Genomic DNA, 16,517 nt, shown 5'->3' with positions numbered 1-16,517 from the left:
TAAAATTGCGGACATCATCATGTGTCACTTTGGACTAAACCGTAAATATTTGGACTAAATAGTAAATCAGGAAGGTTATATGTGTATTTTCATATTTCAAATATCTTTTGGACTAAACTGTACCTAGTTAACTCGAGATGGACTAATTTGTACTTTTTAACGCGTTTTTGGACTAAATCGTTTTTTCCCAAATGGAACCCCTGCTGTCCTCTGCGGGCCCATCGGGACCACACCAAAAAAAAATTGTGAGACAAAAAGTGATATACAGTTTTGGTGTAGTTTGATTTCTCCGTTTGTTTAGAATCGTTGTTCCCCCACTCCCTTTTCCACGCCTATGTGTCATGTAGGTATTGGTTAATCCAATAATAATGCCCTCTGCTAATCCCAATCAAAGGGATCAATGGCTAAGATCATTGCTACCTAATGGTGGAAGAGAGTGGGGGAAGGGGGTGGGGGAAGTGTAGCAGCTTCGATTTTAGAGCGAAGGACTCAATTGGGTTTTAGATTTTTAATATGTTGTGGTACGATGATGGTCTCTATACATCGACCGGCTGAAGGGTTGCTGGTTTTTTCGTGACTGAAATGACTCGTCCAAATTTGATTTTCATTTTTTAATAATCAACCGCCTAAAACAGGTAAGAGATTTGCCTCAACAGTTGGTGTAAGCCATATTGAAGGTCTAGACGAAATATAAGAATCCGAGTTATTTTTGGCCCATATTGTTTAAAAGCGAGCCACGTTGTTATAGGTTCTTGGTTGAAAAGCGAAAATACATCTTACATTTTAAACATTGAAAATTGAAAATTGGCTTATACATCTTACATCCGAAGAATAGATTAAAAAAATGTTGAAATCCAAATATATATATATGTGCATCATGAATCGGGTTCAGATGCATGAAAATAGAACGACGATTAAATGAACAACAAACAATGTAATTTCAGATATTTTAAAAGTCTTAAACAATATTCCCTCCGTTTCAAAATAGTACGCAGGTTTATGTGTAAATTTACACACAAGCCTGCCTATTATTTTGAAATGGAGGTAGTAGTTCTAATAATTGGGTATGTATCTATGAAAACAAAACAGAAATACCAATAACGCGGCATATTCTTTAGCTAAGTATTTTGTTAGTCTAAGTTGGAACGAAGGGTGGATTAACTCAACCCAAATTCCAAATTGGATTGAGCAAAAAATCTGTTACTGTTTTTTTTTTCTTTTTCTGTACATTCCACCTTGGGTGGTGCATTTTTGTATCCCTATTTTATGATCAATGCATTCGTCTTTATCAATCAAAAAATAATAATTTAACGGATTATCTTCTGTATTAAAAATAACAGTAGATAAAATATCTGCCACATTTGATTCGGGACACTATCTGCCGTCAGATTCAAACAAAGAAGGTGTAAACTTCTTTCGAATATGTAGGTAGCTTAGAACCTGTTTGGATACATATCCAGAAATAATTTTTTGACTTCTAAAAATAGAAGTCAAAAAATTTTCCATGGATTTGGTATTAAAAAAATAGAAGTCAAAAAATTAAAAAGATAAAAAATCAATTTGGACATAAAATTTAAAAATGATTTCTAAAAAATAAAAAAGTCAGCATTTTTTAAAGTATAATATTCCACAAACAAAGGTAAAATTCATTAACAGAGACCACAACACAGCAGCGAACTCAGTGGCTAAAGAAGCAAGGATCAGAAGACTACATCACAGATCTTTGCCCCTGAATCAAAGGGTGCAAAAAAAAATATTAGTTCTAATATTTTTAATAAAAATGAAATTGTAGACCTTCTGTACTTTATTGCTTAGTTAATATATTTTACACAAAATTGGTTAAAAAGACCAAAATCAACAATTCCTGGGTGAAAAGGACATTTAGATTTGGGATATTTTGCGTTTCCTCCCCTTTAAAGATCGCTAATTAGCGTTTCCTCCCCAAAAAGATCGATATTAGTGTTTCCTCCCATCGTTACTTTTTCCATCCAGAATCAGGTTATCTGAGTCAGCAGGAGTACACATGTGGCAAAAATATACCCGTGTAAAAAAAAATCCCTAAATACCCTCGTCTTCTTCGTTGGAATAAACCAGACCACTGGCATCGGTTCTTCCGACCTCAATTCCCTTTTCGTTCCCTGACTCTCCATGTCACACAACACAAAATCGAACCCATCTGGTAATTCATTTCAACCCCATCTTCGTAAACCCATTTCAAATTCTAATATCTTCAATCTACCAACAAATAAAACCCCTAATTTCACAAGATCCCATTTCTTAACTCTAGTCTTCAAAACCATTTGAATCTTCTTTTTCTTCTAAATTCGATCTCAGCTAGATATTTACATAGCACCTTCAGCTCGAATACAAGCTCAATTCCATCCTCATTCTAACTTGGGGAGGATACTTTTTACGATCTGTATACAACCACCATTGATTGAACCTTTACTATCTCAAGAATCCCCAATTGAAATCCCACCATTGTTGTTGTTTTAGGGTAATGGAAATACTACCACTGCCTCAATCGAATACAACCATACTGAAATCCCACCGTTGTTGTTGTTTCATTGACAGTGAAGTATCGATGGCATAAATCAAGTATTGAATAATTGATGCCTTTAATCAAGTATCGATGCTTCTGTTGTTTCAGACCAACAATTCATTCTCATTACAAGATCTGAGCCAATACCCAATTTCGTTTCCTATTTTTTATCCATAACGATTCTCACCAGAAACACCCAAATCTCCCAATACATCCACCACCATCATCAGTATGAGAAGAACCACCACTGTTATCAATTACTTCAGCCATTTAATTCTTCTTCCACACTCGCAATCGCCATCATCGTCAGTTTCGATTCCCACATCAATTAATTGGTTCAGTTTCGAATTTTGTTTAGGTCATGTTCGATAGGTGATGGGGGTTTCAAAGATTTGCTGCAAACTTAACTTTTGTTTTAATTTGGAGGTGGTGAGGAAGGAGGGGGAATCAATGGATAAAGGTTCTTATCTTTGACTTTTAATTGAAAAGATGAGGGCATCGGGTAGTTTGCCAATAAAAATTTTTTTTGCCACACGTGCACAGGTGCTGACTCAACTAACGGACTTCTGGATGGAAAAAGTAACGACGGGAGAAAACACTAATTTCAATCTTTTTTGGGAGGAAACGCTAATTAGCGATCTTTAAAGGGGAGGAAATGTAAAATAGCCCTTTAGATTTTGATATTGTTTAAATGGACAAAAATGTAAAAATAGTCGGGATGTAAACAGTTTCATCCTACCCATTTTTAAATTCTTTTTCTTATTTTTAATTTACATCAGGATGAATCCAGTTTCATCCTTGTTATTTTTTAAGTTTAAGTCTGAATGAATCCAGTTTCATCCTTGCTATTTTTTTGGTGTCCATTTCACCCATACTAATTTTTACCCGTCCATTTGAACCATGTTTTAAAAATATTTGGACAAATAACTCATTTTCCGTATATTTTACCCTTCTCATAAAATAAAAAAAACATTTTCTAAAGTAAAACACAAATGCCCAATGTAATTCAAGTTTCCAAATTCCCACCAAATCTATCCCAGTTGAATTATCACGTATGATAGGGTGCAGGTGATATTATAATTACTTGGTCATGGTTCGTACTCGTGACAAGACATATTTATCACATCAAAATTCAAATGTTTGAAAAGAAAAAAATATTCTTGATACGATAAAAGTTTTACGAACTTCTTCACGTAAAACAGAGAAATAAAAAAGTGTATTATTTGTACGGAGCTGCTATTCCACATATTTATTGCAGCACTACTTAGCACTCAACCACATCCAGACCTTCGATTTAGGGATTTTGGTGAAAAGGTGGGTCACAGCTTAACAATCTTGACCAATAATACTGGGACACATGGATTTGAGCTGTAAGTAGTGCTGTGATTAGAGCACTGAATAGCATTTGCGTTATTTGTAACGGGGTGGCTTGCACCTACCAGATTTCGGACAATGAGGACACAAAGTCTGAACTACCACGTTTCGAGCAACAAGACACTGTATCTACCTGGGGAAAACACACAGTATACAGGGGACCACCTTTAGATAAGTGTATGGGACCAAGTGAAATCGTTGTACAAGTAATAAATGTATCGTGGACACGTATGTGTCTGAGACTGATTCCTCTTCCAAATGTCTTGGATAGATGGATAAATAGATTGGAGAGGCCGAAAGTGGTGGACATCCAATCCATGATCTTTTGTGCGTTGCCCTAAATTGCCCTTAACTTTGTCTCTTGAAATGACAACTCCATGATGCCTCAGTGCTTACGAACATTATTACAGCTATCTTTGTTTTTTTGGGTGGTGAAATTATTGAAGCTATAAAATTGTGTACTTTTAAAAAAGAAAATTGAGCATTTAGAGGGCACCAAAGCAAGACCTTCCTCTCATGTTGCCTCGCTTACCAGCTCTTTGCATTATGAAACGGAAGAAGGTGAACCTGAGATGGCTATCTTCTTCATTTTTTTTTTCTTTTGGAAGGAAAAAAAAAAAAAAAGATAACCAATATTATGCACCAACTATTTCTCAGACAATTTTAGTAGACGATGGTATTGCACCACTCTAGTGTGCATCATTCAGCTCTCACTACACTCCTTTTATTCAAAGGCATAACGGTTTGCCGATAGTTCCCAATCAAATTAGTTATTAGTCATTTGTTCACAGTTTACAATATGTTTTTTCTTTTGCAGTTTCCGACGGCATGTGTATCAACATGGTGTTTGATAAATACGACATTGACGTAACCGAAATTATTCTTAACAATAGTTATACTACGTCAATTTTCTAAAAAAAAAAAAGTTACTGCCTTTTCATTTTTGACTAAAAATAGGTCAAATCGAAAAAGCAGTAGGAATTTTTTTTCCCAGCAACCGAGGAAATATACATTTGGATTGGGTTGAAAAGTTTAGAGCGGGGTAGCCACATAGTATATCTATAGATTTTTATAGATATTTTATTTGAATGATTTCCGGAGATTCTCTGAAAATTTAGAGATTTCTAGTGATTTTCTGAGAGTATATTAGAGAGTCTTTGGGCTTGTAGAGACGGAAAAATGAGATTTATAAAGAGTCTATGTGATTTGTAAAGAACAAAAATGTAAAATATCTAATCAAAAATTTAAAACTTCTATCAATTATTTTATTATGCACGTTATAACGTTAATAAAAGTATCATGAATACCTAGTAAACTATGTGTTCACTGTCAAAATAAATCTCATTGTTGTCCCATGCCTAAATTTTTATTTTGTTTATTCCATTTATCCCACATTTTATTTGCTATGTTATCTCGTCACTGGTTTACTTCGCAAATGGCTCGTTCTTTGGTCATCCACTCAAACAAACTGGAAAAAAAATGGTTTACTCTCAAAAACAAATATTCCGTAAATTTCCAAGTCTCCCAAAATATCACCTCTTGGGGAGAGATTTCTATCATGCCTACTTTCCTAAAAAAGTCTCTCCAAATCTCTGAAAAAATCAAATCAATTACTTTCAGTTCTCCTTCCAATAACAGGAGTGTGGAGTGACTCTTATGAAATCTTAATCAAATAATATAGAGCTTCAGAGAACCTACATGACTTAAAAAAATTCTCCAACCAGTAACAAGACATATTAAGAGAATCTCCAAAAATCTCTATGGACTAATAGTAGATTTGGAAACTCTCAGAAAGTCATTTAAATCTCATTTGCCTGCTTACCTGTTCTGCGACCACGTAAATGGGGACATATGCCAACTCATGCCTAGCTACTCAACATTGAAATGGAGTGTTCCTGCAACAACCATGCATACACTAATGTCTACTACTGAATTATCTGTTATTCACTAAAATACATCTAAATGGTATCAAAAAGAAAAAAATATGTGAATCCATCTTAGATAGAAGTTGGTTGTATTTTACCATGTTAAGAAATACAGTGTTCTCTTGCCCGAAAATTGATGTTTAAAAAATTAGTTCTTAGGTGGACAACTGAGAATTTAAATGCAGCATTATCATCTATTGATTTAAATATCAATTAGTGCTAATTTAAAATTGAAAATTGATTCCAATTTAAACATCGAATTTTATAGTTTTTCGCGGATTAACATTACTGATTTATTCTGAAAAGTATTTATTAAGAAACCTGTTATTTGGGATCCAGCTGGGTTTTGAGGGTTGCACTGGGTCATGAAGTAGTAATTCCTATGACCCCTTATCCTACTATTTTCTATACGACCTAATGTACGTTCGATTTGATTAGTGCTAATTATCGTGATTAATCACTATTGGTGAATGTATTAGACTAATCGAATAATTAATCAATAAATCAAAACTTTTTTTCCAATTTTTCTTTGATTTTGAAGAAGGAGATGGATGATTTTGGTTTGAAAAACTTTGAAAAAAAATGATGAAATCTTTCGTCAAAATACTCAAAAAGAAAACCTTGTAATAAACTCTCAATAACAATTTTATCGATTCAAATCCGTTAAAAATTGAGGGAAAATCCAGGTTTCTTGAGGTTACGACTGGGATAATATGCCGAACCAGCCGTAAGATGCACTTACGGTTAGGAAATAAGGAGTCCAAGCCGTGAAAGCAGGGAAGTGGCTGAGAGAAGAAGAACTCTCATCCGTAGAAATAGTTGACGACTGGGATACAAAGAACTTCTGACCGTAATTTGATGCAGAATCACTTGTGTCTGTATTACGATTGGCTTAAGCGGTTTAGATCCTCATCCGTAATTGTGTATGAAGTTGAGAAATTTAGGGTTTCGACATGAATACATACTACGAATGAAATTAAGTTAATAATATTGTCATTAATTAGACCAAATTACAACCCATTACATACTTACTAGAACCGAATTACAAAGATGGTTTTAATAACATCCCTTATGGTGTATTAAGAATTTTTTGATGATGGTGAGTTGAGCTTCGTAGTTGAAATTATAATCTTTCCATTTTCTCAATTCCTTATTAGCTTGAGTTACGACTTTATCATCAGTTTCACCTCTAAGTCAAAGTTGTTGGCAAATACGAAGTAAAGCCATATATTCTTCAACTGTTCTGCGTATGTCTCCAAACCGAAGATACAATTCAACTCCATCACGGTTATTGGTGTTACCTGTTTCACTATAAAAAAATTCAAAAATCTTATTCCAATGTGATTGACTCACTAAACCACATTTCCTCCGTTCTTCTCCCATTTTTTGATAATATAATACAAATTGTTTTGCAAATAGATAAATCTTCATCCAAAGTAAAAATGGGTTTATCCTTTGAGTATATTACATTGAGTTTGTAGGGGTTTTGGTAGATATTATTGATGTAGATGGTGTGATTCTAATTTGGAATGACTGGTTATATGCAGGTGGGGGTATAAAAATTAATCAATGGTCTATAAATTAGTATTCTAGCGGATCTAATTTTCACAATTCAAAAATTAGTCGATAAGGTGTTGAACAAAAAAGTAATTTCAAGTATTTACGGCTAGGAAATGTCTACGCTGGCCAAGCCGTAAGTAAGAGTAAGATAGACTTTCTCTCTTTGTATCAGAATTACGGCTAGCATTCAGGCCGTAAATCTGACGTCTCACTTCATGTCAGATTTACGATTTGGAGTCCCAACCGTCAACGTGCAATATGGCCTAGATTTGTAGTCGTTTTATAGGTTCAAAATAGTGGGGGCTAATAGAGAAAGAAACGACTAGGTTTTACCAAACTGTAATTCGCTCCATGTTTGGGTTACCTAATCGTAGTGAAGGTACAAATTTTTTTGGGTTATCAAGAAAGATAGTGCGGGTGTTTCCTAACCGTAATTAATTCTATGGATGGGTTTTCTAGTCGTAGCAGAGGTACAATTTTTTTTTTTTTGGCTATTCAGTGAAAGAAACGGATAGGTAATTCATAATCGTAAAAGATTAATGACTAGGAAATCCAACCGTTTACCATACCCTCGGTTAGGAATTCGTAACCGATTCTTTATCCCATTTTTTTAAGGTTATCTAGGGAAACAAACAGATAGATTTCATGACCGTATAAAGGGCTACGACTGAGAAAACCAACAATGTAAGATTTTCATGGTTTGGAAATGGCTACGTATGTCTGACCATAATAGCCTGTAAATTTTACTTTGAGTTGATATTTTAGCATTCTAATTGGAATTAGAGAACGTGAAAACAATTAAGTTCATTCATACACACTAATTCATGTCCTGAAACTTATAAGCTATTCGACCAAATCCATTACCAAACAAGGTAAATACTAAGTAGATAAATTCTTACATAATAAAAATTCAAACAAGCAAAATATTCACCACATCTCCACAATTCATTCAATCATTTCCTCACTAGAGCCAGATGAGCTAGATGACGAACCTAATTGCAAAGCGTCTTCCGATTCAGAATCCTCTTCTACCTCATCTTCTACAACCTTTTATATAACTTGAGCTTTAACACCTCTACCTTTACCACCTTGAGATTTACTACCTTGAGCTTTACCACCTTGAGATTTACCACCTCGACCACTTACACCTTTTCCTTGCTTTTGGCCAGTGACATTTGAATCAGAGGGGGTACCGAGTCCTCGCTAAAAGAAGGACACCTATCCATATTCCTTCTCCTTGGTTGGTCCTCTTCATAAACATATAAACCTCCTTTGCGAGGGTCAATTATGCCCTTAACTCGATTTCGGAATAATTTTTGTTGAGGGGCCTTTAACATGTCACTCAAATTAATGCTACGGATCAGGTCCTCGACCAACCACAGAACTCGTTCAATCTATTATCATATTAAATACAAGATCTTTAATTATTCGTAGATAATTAAAAAAAAATATATACAAACATATGATTAATAATATACATACAACAATCTCCTTCCAACCACTTTCATCCTTCTTTGCAGTCGAACTTTCTACCTCTTTTTGGTATTTCCTCACTTCCGGATCCATATTTACCACATAAAGATGAGACCACTCTCGATACCGTTCCATGTAATCCTTATCCGCATCTGAAGTACCGTGAAAAGATTCAAGCAGTCTTCTACGCATTTAGTATTTTTTCCTCAAAGCCAAGATTTCCAATGATCTACCAGCGGTGATGGTTCACAGGTCAATGTGACATCCTTCGTGGTAAAAAGGGAGTTGGCAATGCTCAGTTTAAAAGTAGAGTTTTCAGGTAGTCTTTTCTGGATAATACCAAATTACCAAGTTGACGGAGCGTGCTACGAGGATTTAAAATGTCGAACCCGGTTGGATGAAACAGAGGTCCATAGTAGGTTGAAACTACGGAAAATTCTCTATCACAAACTTCATCTTATCCATATTCATGAACTCTTAAATATGGATCAGAAACGACATCGTTGATTGTCAAAGCATCTAACCTTTTCCTCATCTCGACAATTTCTATCTCTTTATCTTTATGTTGCGTCCCATCAAAGAGGTATCTTCCTTTAGTAGGTTTCTCTAGTAACCAATTATTTTACAAGATGACCTCAAATATTTATGGTCATAATCCCATGACTGCGAAATAAGAACCGGAAATAAGATATTTCACACAAAACTACAACAAATATTTGTATATGAAAACCGTAAAATACCTGGATAAAACCAACATTCCCGAAAATTTGTGATTTGTCCCACCTTAAAGATTTACAAAGATTGTCCAACAAGTAAGAAAGTATGGTGGTTCCCCCACGAGTACCTCGATACCTCGTTTTTCATCGGATCAAAACTGAAAATCTTCAACAACTGCAAATAACAAGCATTGACCTTGTCTCCCCATAAATCGGAGAAAAAGACGGTCCCAAGAGCGTGCAATAAGTAACCTATGGCTCTGTGTCTAACTCTTGCTTCGTCCGTCACCACCTTTCCTTTTCTAGCCTTGGCATATGAATCCACCAATTTTTCCCTCAAACGAACCAAGTTAATCTTCCCTGCAACATGAGGAGGTTTTCCATTAGAAGCTAGATCCCATCTTTTAGTGGCTTTGCTACGACACCAATATTTTAAAACTCTTCTTGTGCTTCAGTTTTGCCCTACCCAAGACAATCTTATATCCAAGGAATAAAGAGCTTCAAAAGGAATTTGGTTGTCGAAACCCTCAAATACAGCTTTTCCATCCAAGGAAAAACCGGTAATTTTCTTTGAATTATCTGAAGTTATAGTCATCTCGCTGAACGGAAGTTCAAAAGTCATGATTTCGGGCCAAAATCTTTCCATAAACCCACAAACAGTAAAAACATCATAATACTTCTGCAAAGACTTGATGCCAGTTCATAATCCCAAATATTTTACCAGGGCTACAAATCTCCGTACTCTCTATCCGGCTGCCAAAATTTCCTTGTTGGTTCTTCAGTTTCGGCACCGCTTTGTCGAGATACTGAACAAATCATACACATGTTGATGTTACAATAAAAACAATATGTAAATAAGGTAATAGAATAAAGTAACATTTACAATGTTAGAGTAAGTTTTATTACCTTTGCGGTACAAACCCTTGAGGCACATGAATATTCGTAACCAATCAACACGGATCGATCGCTTGGAGCACCCCAAGGATTTCCATTCTTCTTTGGAGGCATCAACTCCATAACACTACTGTAGCCTTTGGTGGATGCCTCTTCTTCTCCTTTTTCTCCCCAGCCATGCTTTTACCCTTATCAACAACAACAACACTTTTTTCGGGCACTTCTTCTCGTTCAATCTCTGTATTTGGTTGTGTAACAACCACCAATGCAAGTTCGCTTCCTACACCTTCACTTCCTCCCTCAGTAACAACTCCACCTTCACTTCCATCACTAATGACAACTCCACCTAGGTTCCTTGCATTCGCATCTAGTGGTTTTCCATGACGAGGTTATGAAGTTAGGACATTAGGAGGTGTTATTTCTTGTGGTCTTTTTTTCTTCTTTTTATTCATTTGTTCAATATATGTATTTAACAAATTAGAATAAATCATATACAAAATACAAAATAGTATTCAAATCGATACAAACAAGGCCAAAAAAATGAAGAAAAAAATTGTAATTACCGATGGGAAACTGGACAAGACCAAGCCATAGCATAAAATACGACCATGAAATGTTGCCATTCCCAGTCGCAATAAAGTTTACGAATGGGACATAGAGCAATTGACCAACATGTAACATACAAAGCTACTAGGATACAGAAGTAACGGTTAGGTTTCTTAATTACGGTTAGGAACAACCTGACATAAACCCTATGATAAAATCTGTAGTGTGAAAATCTCAATTCCCGTCCGTAAAAACACAATTACGGCTGGGAAAACAAGAACACCTAGTCGTATTCAGTTTCTGAAAAAAAAATCACATACCTAAATTTTTCGGAACATAGTAAAATAATCGTATAAATATAAAAAAAATAGTAGGTTTTTCAATTCATATCTTATAGTAGTCATATCAGGAGTATCAACGCCTGCTTCATCTCCTTCATTCACTGCTTCATGATTTTCAGTTTCATCTTTACTTGAAGATCATGAATTTTGAAATCCCTGGTTCATGGGGTTATTTCGGATTCGTAGCTTTCAGATATTCCTTCGTCGTCACCTTCGTTTATAAAAATAATTTAATTGACGGTGATTTTTTTTTTTGAAAATCGACGATTAATCGTCTCGAAACAGAATGGAGAAATAAAAAGAAAATGAAAAGAATAGAGGAGAGGAGAGGACAAAAGAAAAAAAAAGACAAGTTTCACTTTTTTTTTGATTAGTTTAGATTAATTAGCGGAAGTAAGTGAATTTATTGAGGGTGTTTTTGAACTTTTACATACATTAGGTCCCCCATATCTATATTTTGGATATTATAATCCAGTGCAGCCCCAAAAACCCACATAGGTGCAGCCCCAATAATAAGATTCTTTATTACGGAGACCATAATAAGGATATGATCAAAAGAAATATCAGAATATGATAACATTCAATAAATTGAATATCTACATTGTATTGAGACGGTTTGAATCAAAGTTTTGATTAAGAGAAGGATTATTTGTTACAAAGAGATCTCCAGGTTATATACTCGACTCAACTCATTCTCTAACTCTCTATAAACCACACATACTCATGGCACGACTACACCAACACGCACTTTACAACACACACACACTTACTGATGGTATTTTTCAGTGATGTTGTAGTAAGATGATTCGTTCACTCAGATTTGTTGAGAATTTGTTTTAAGACTTAATAAAGAAAATAAGGAAAAATATATATACAAAATTTGTCACAAGATGAAGAGAGACCGAGACTCTGGATTTCACTACTTTTCATATTGTTGTGGTTCAGTCATTACTTCTAGACAATATGGCTCAAACAAAAGAAGTTGTGACTCTAGTTCTTTGTCAAAAATAGATTTCGTAAAATATTATTTGTAAGTTAAAAGCATGACGCATCTGAAGTAATTAAAACTAAGCATGCGGCATCTAACAAAATAACAAGTAATTAATAGAAATCATAAAACAATTAAATCTATGCAAAAAGTCAATAAAAAAATTAATTCATTTACCACAATCATGAAAAGTTGCTTCCTCCGTTGTCCCGGTGGTGGGGTTTAGCTTCTTATGGTGAAAACACACTCAAAGGAATTTTTCATTGCTCAAAAAGGTGCTTACAAGGATGAAAAGGGAGGAACAACAATTAAAACCGGGTTTGTAACAATTATATTTGTTACAAACCAGAACGACCCACAGTATGTGTCACTGATACTGTTGCTCTAAGACTGCTGCCGCTGTGTCGCAATAACTGTAGCAAAATAAGACTGTTGCCGCTGTGTCGCAAAAACTGTAGCAAAATAAGACTGCTCAGTGTGGGTCTTATGTTCTTCGTGTTCTTGGTGCAGCAGCAGCAATGGAGGTTTCTGAAACTCTGATTTTTCGTCTCTGTTGTGTTCTCTTTCTCCCCCGAACTCTCCATCATCTTCTCTATGATCCCATCCACCTATTTATACTCCTTAGACTCATTTAATCACGCCATGATTCTCAATATTCTTCATTGAACTCGGGCAGTAAAGAAAATATTTTGGGAATATTTTCTTCCCTGATTTAGCTTCTCACGCGTTTCTACAGCTGCAAAATCTTCTCATTTATCTTTTTCAAGGTCCAAAGTGTTGCTAGAGTCATCATACATGAGAAGAACACGTTTAAATTCTCCAAAATTCATGTAATCCCGTGAACTGTCCCTCTCATGCACGTGTTGCCCTGATTTCTTCTCACGGATTTTTCAGCCAAATTTGATAGACCAAAACACTTGTAATAGCTTTGTATATGTCTCAGGAACAATCCCACAAATTTTCAGCCATTTAGTCTCCCTATAACACCTCCAAATCCTTGATTGAAATATGACAGTGAATAAAAATATTTTCCCGCCAATTTGAAATTTGAATTTGAGAAGAAAGTCACCCCTTATCCAGTTGTAGAGTGTAAATAGCAGCTGTCCAGTTAGGGTGCCCCTTATAAACTAAGGTTCCCCTTAACCAACGGTGAGAGTCCGAATAACACGTGTCCTCCAAGGGTGCCCCGGGAAACTTTTCGAGCCGAATTTTCCAGAAATGTTTATTTCCCAAAAATGCTACAAACACACAAAACACCATAATAAGTACGAAACCGAGTACTAACAATATGAAACATTGAGGACAAATTAGACACATAAATGCGTCTATCAAATACCCCCAAACTTATTATTTGCTAGTCCTCGAGCAAAAGAAAATAAAAAATAAAACCGAGTTAATCTCGGGAGGGTTTGCCAGAGGTGTACCCACAAAACCATGACTTTTACTTGGTCACAAGTATCCAAAGAGCTATGAGGACATACATATTCTCAACCTATCTCCAAGTAACTAGAATTGCCAGAGAAATTAAAGGTGTCAGCTCTAAAGCTGACTAAAGAAAAGGGGAGACACATCCGCAACACTGCTAGATAAAGAGATATCCGCTACACAGCTAGATAAACATTGTAAGATGCGTCCGCTGATTTACAGCTGGATAAGATTAGGAGAGAGATAAAGATGAGAGGGACATCTGCTACACAGCTGGACTAATTACATGTGATGAGTTAAACCAGTGCTAGAAAGATCTTGTGCCAGATTGAAAGCGGACTAACAAAGCAACCAAATGTATCTTTCTTCGATTCTCTCATAGTGCTCAGTAGAAACAACGTCTTCTTCGGTCTTCAACTGTTGATGATAAACTATCGAACCTCATAGAACCTTGACAATTAACTATTTTCTTCGATTTCTTGCTTGACTTATAAATTTCTACTTCCCTTTGGCTTTATTGAACAAAATGTAACGATGATTTTTTATTTTTTTTTTCATTTTTTTTTCAACACAAAAATAACAAGACAAAAATTTAAATGGCCATGATAGAAGGACTTTAGAATTTGGATCTTCGCAACTTGTGATGTCTTGGTATCATGAACTTCAACAACTTATATCATTTGCTCTTATAACTTTTTTTTTTTTGAATTATTCTTTTCTATTGTTGCTTCTAAACCTTAAACGTCTTCAATTTTCTTCATAAATTTTGATGTCGCTCTGCTTGTTGATGATGATAAGTTTCTATTGAGAGAGAGTCGTAATCCAGTAACTAAGACTACATTGTGAGGTTGCTTTGTCTTTCTGGCATTTCCTGACCTACTTGCCTTTCCATCATGGATGGTTAGGTCCATCACGGTTACCATCTAAAAGGAACAAGTTCTCTCCTGAATTTCAAGGATCTCAATGTCTTTTTCTCTAATGTCTCAATAGATTCTTATCTCTAGCATTCCAATTTTTATCTTTTCGGTGAGAAACAGTATGTAAACTTAGCTAACCGGATACCATGTGACGCTAGAAGTTTCAAAAATGCGACTAAAATACCCCCAAACTTAAATCTAACATTGTCCCCAATGTTCTAAAGATAAAATTAAAAGCATGAACAAGGAGAAACTGTTACCACTTGAAGCAAAATAGATAAGGAAACATATTAACGTGTCGCAAGAATATTGGGTTACCTCCCAAGAAATGTTAAGTTTAAAGTCTTCAGCCAGACATTGGAAGAATTAGTCACCTCATAGAATCATATAGAAGTAGCCGGAATAACTGTGGGTCATCTGGATCAAAAAGTATTACCCACAAGAAGAGGAAACTGCAACAGACCAAAAAGATACCGAACATACCCTTGTTTAAGACAACTACATCTAGTTGTGGCTCAGGTTCAGGTTCTATAACTGGGTCTAGATAACAGGTTTTCATCGGTTGGATTTCCTCAAAGCTAAGATCTGGTTCAGGTATTAGAGTCTGGAAAAACTCAACTAAGAACTTAGAAGCACATAACAACAACCTGAATAACAGAGGATCCTCTAAGTCAATCAGATTTGACTCACACAGCTGACCATAATGAAAGAGGTGGTCTTCCTTAAGAAAATGTGTCGACCCTAATATCCTAAAGTGATTAGGTTTAGTCTCAAAACTTAATAAACGACACATCTTAAAATAAAAAGTTCCCACAATTGGAAGAAAAGTTTTTGGTGGGAAAACAAAGTCAATCTTGGTATCATAACCTGGGTTAACCACATCAACCAGAGGATGGGTTTCTAACAACTGAGCTTCTTTCTGGACATCATTAGGTTCGGGAAAACGTGTATGAAGATAATCTTGTAAGATGGTTGAGGCACAAATGTCAAGTCCTACAGGAGGGTACTTTATAAGAGTTAAAGCACACAGAGAATGATAATCACCCCCAAACTTAGAGTTTTCTGTGTCTCTATAAAGACTAGTCACAACTTCCCTAATTTCTAGGTCATCATATTCCTGGAAATGGTCAATAGATTCTTCAAAGTTGGGTTCATCCTCACTCATTTCTACGAGTTTTTCATCTTCTAAGACTAGTGTTTCTAAATCGCTAAATTCTAAAACAGTATTCTCAGGGTAGACTCTTTCCTCTAAACCATCATCACAATCATATAAAGGATTATCAGAGAAAGTTTCATATAAAGTCTCATCAACTAAGGTTTTAATCATAGATACCTCCTCCGATTCACTGATATGCACATCAAATAATGGATTATCCAACATACTGCAGGCTAAAGGATCATGAACTACATCGTCTAAAATGGTGGTATCTCTAGTCAAATCCTCGTCCTTTTGAATAGGTGAATAATTATTAAAATTATTTGGATTTGTACTAGAAACAACACTATTATTAAAAAGCTCAATCAGAGTAACAAATTCCTGATCACTATGCCTACATATTTCATGTTCTTCATCAATACTATCCTCATCATAATCATCACTATAATAACATGAAAATGATCGAACCTTATCAAAACAAGTAGTGTTACCAAGTCTAACCTCGTCATCTTGATTATGTGAATAAAAACTATCCTTATTTTCGAGGGTGGTATTGGGAAAACTACACTGGAAATTAAGACTATCTTGACCAAGTTTTTCCAAAATCCTATTTGTATTCTCAGTAAATTGTTGAGGGTCTCTTCTAGAGATAACTTAGTT

Source organism: Papaver somniferum, chromosome 2 (assembly GCF_003573695.1).
Source record: "Papaver somniferum cultivar HN1 chromosome 2, ASM357369v1, whole genome shotgun sequence".
NCBI lineage: Eukaryota > Viridiplantae > Streptophyta > Magnoliopsida > Ranunculales > Papaveraceae > Papaver > Papaver somniferum.
The sequence above is the reverse complement of the archived record's forward strand: the minus strand, read 5'-3'. Positions refer to the sequence as shown.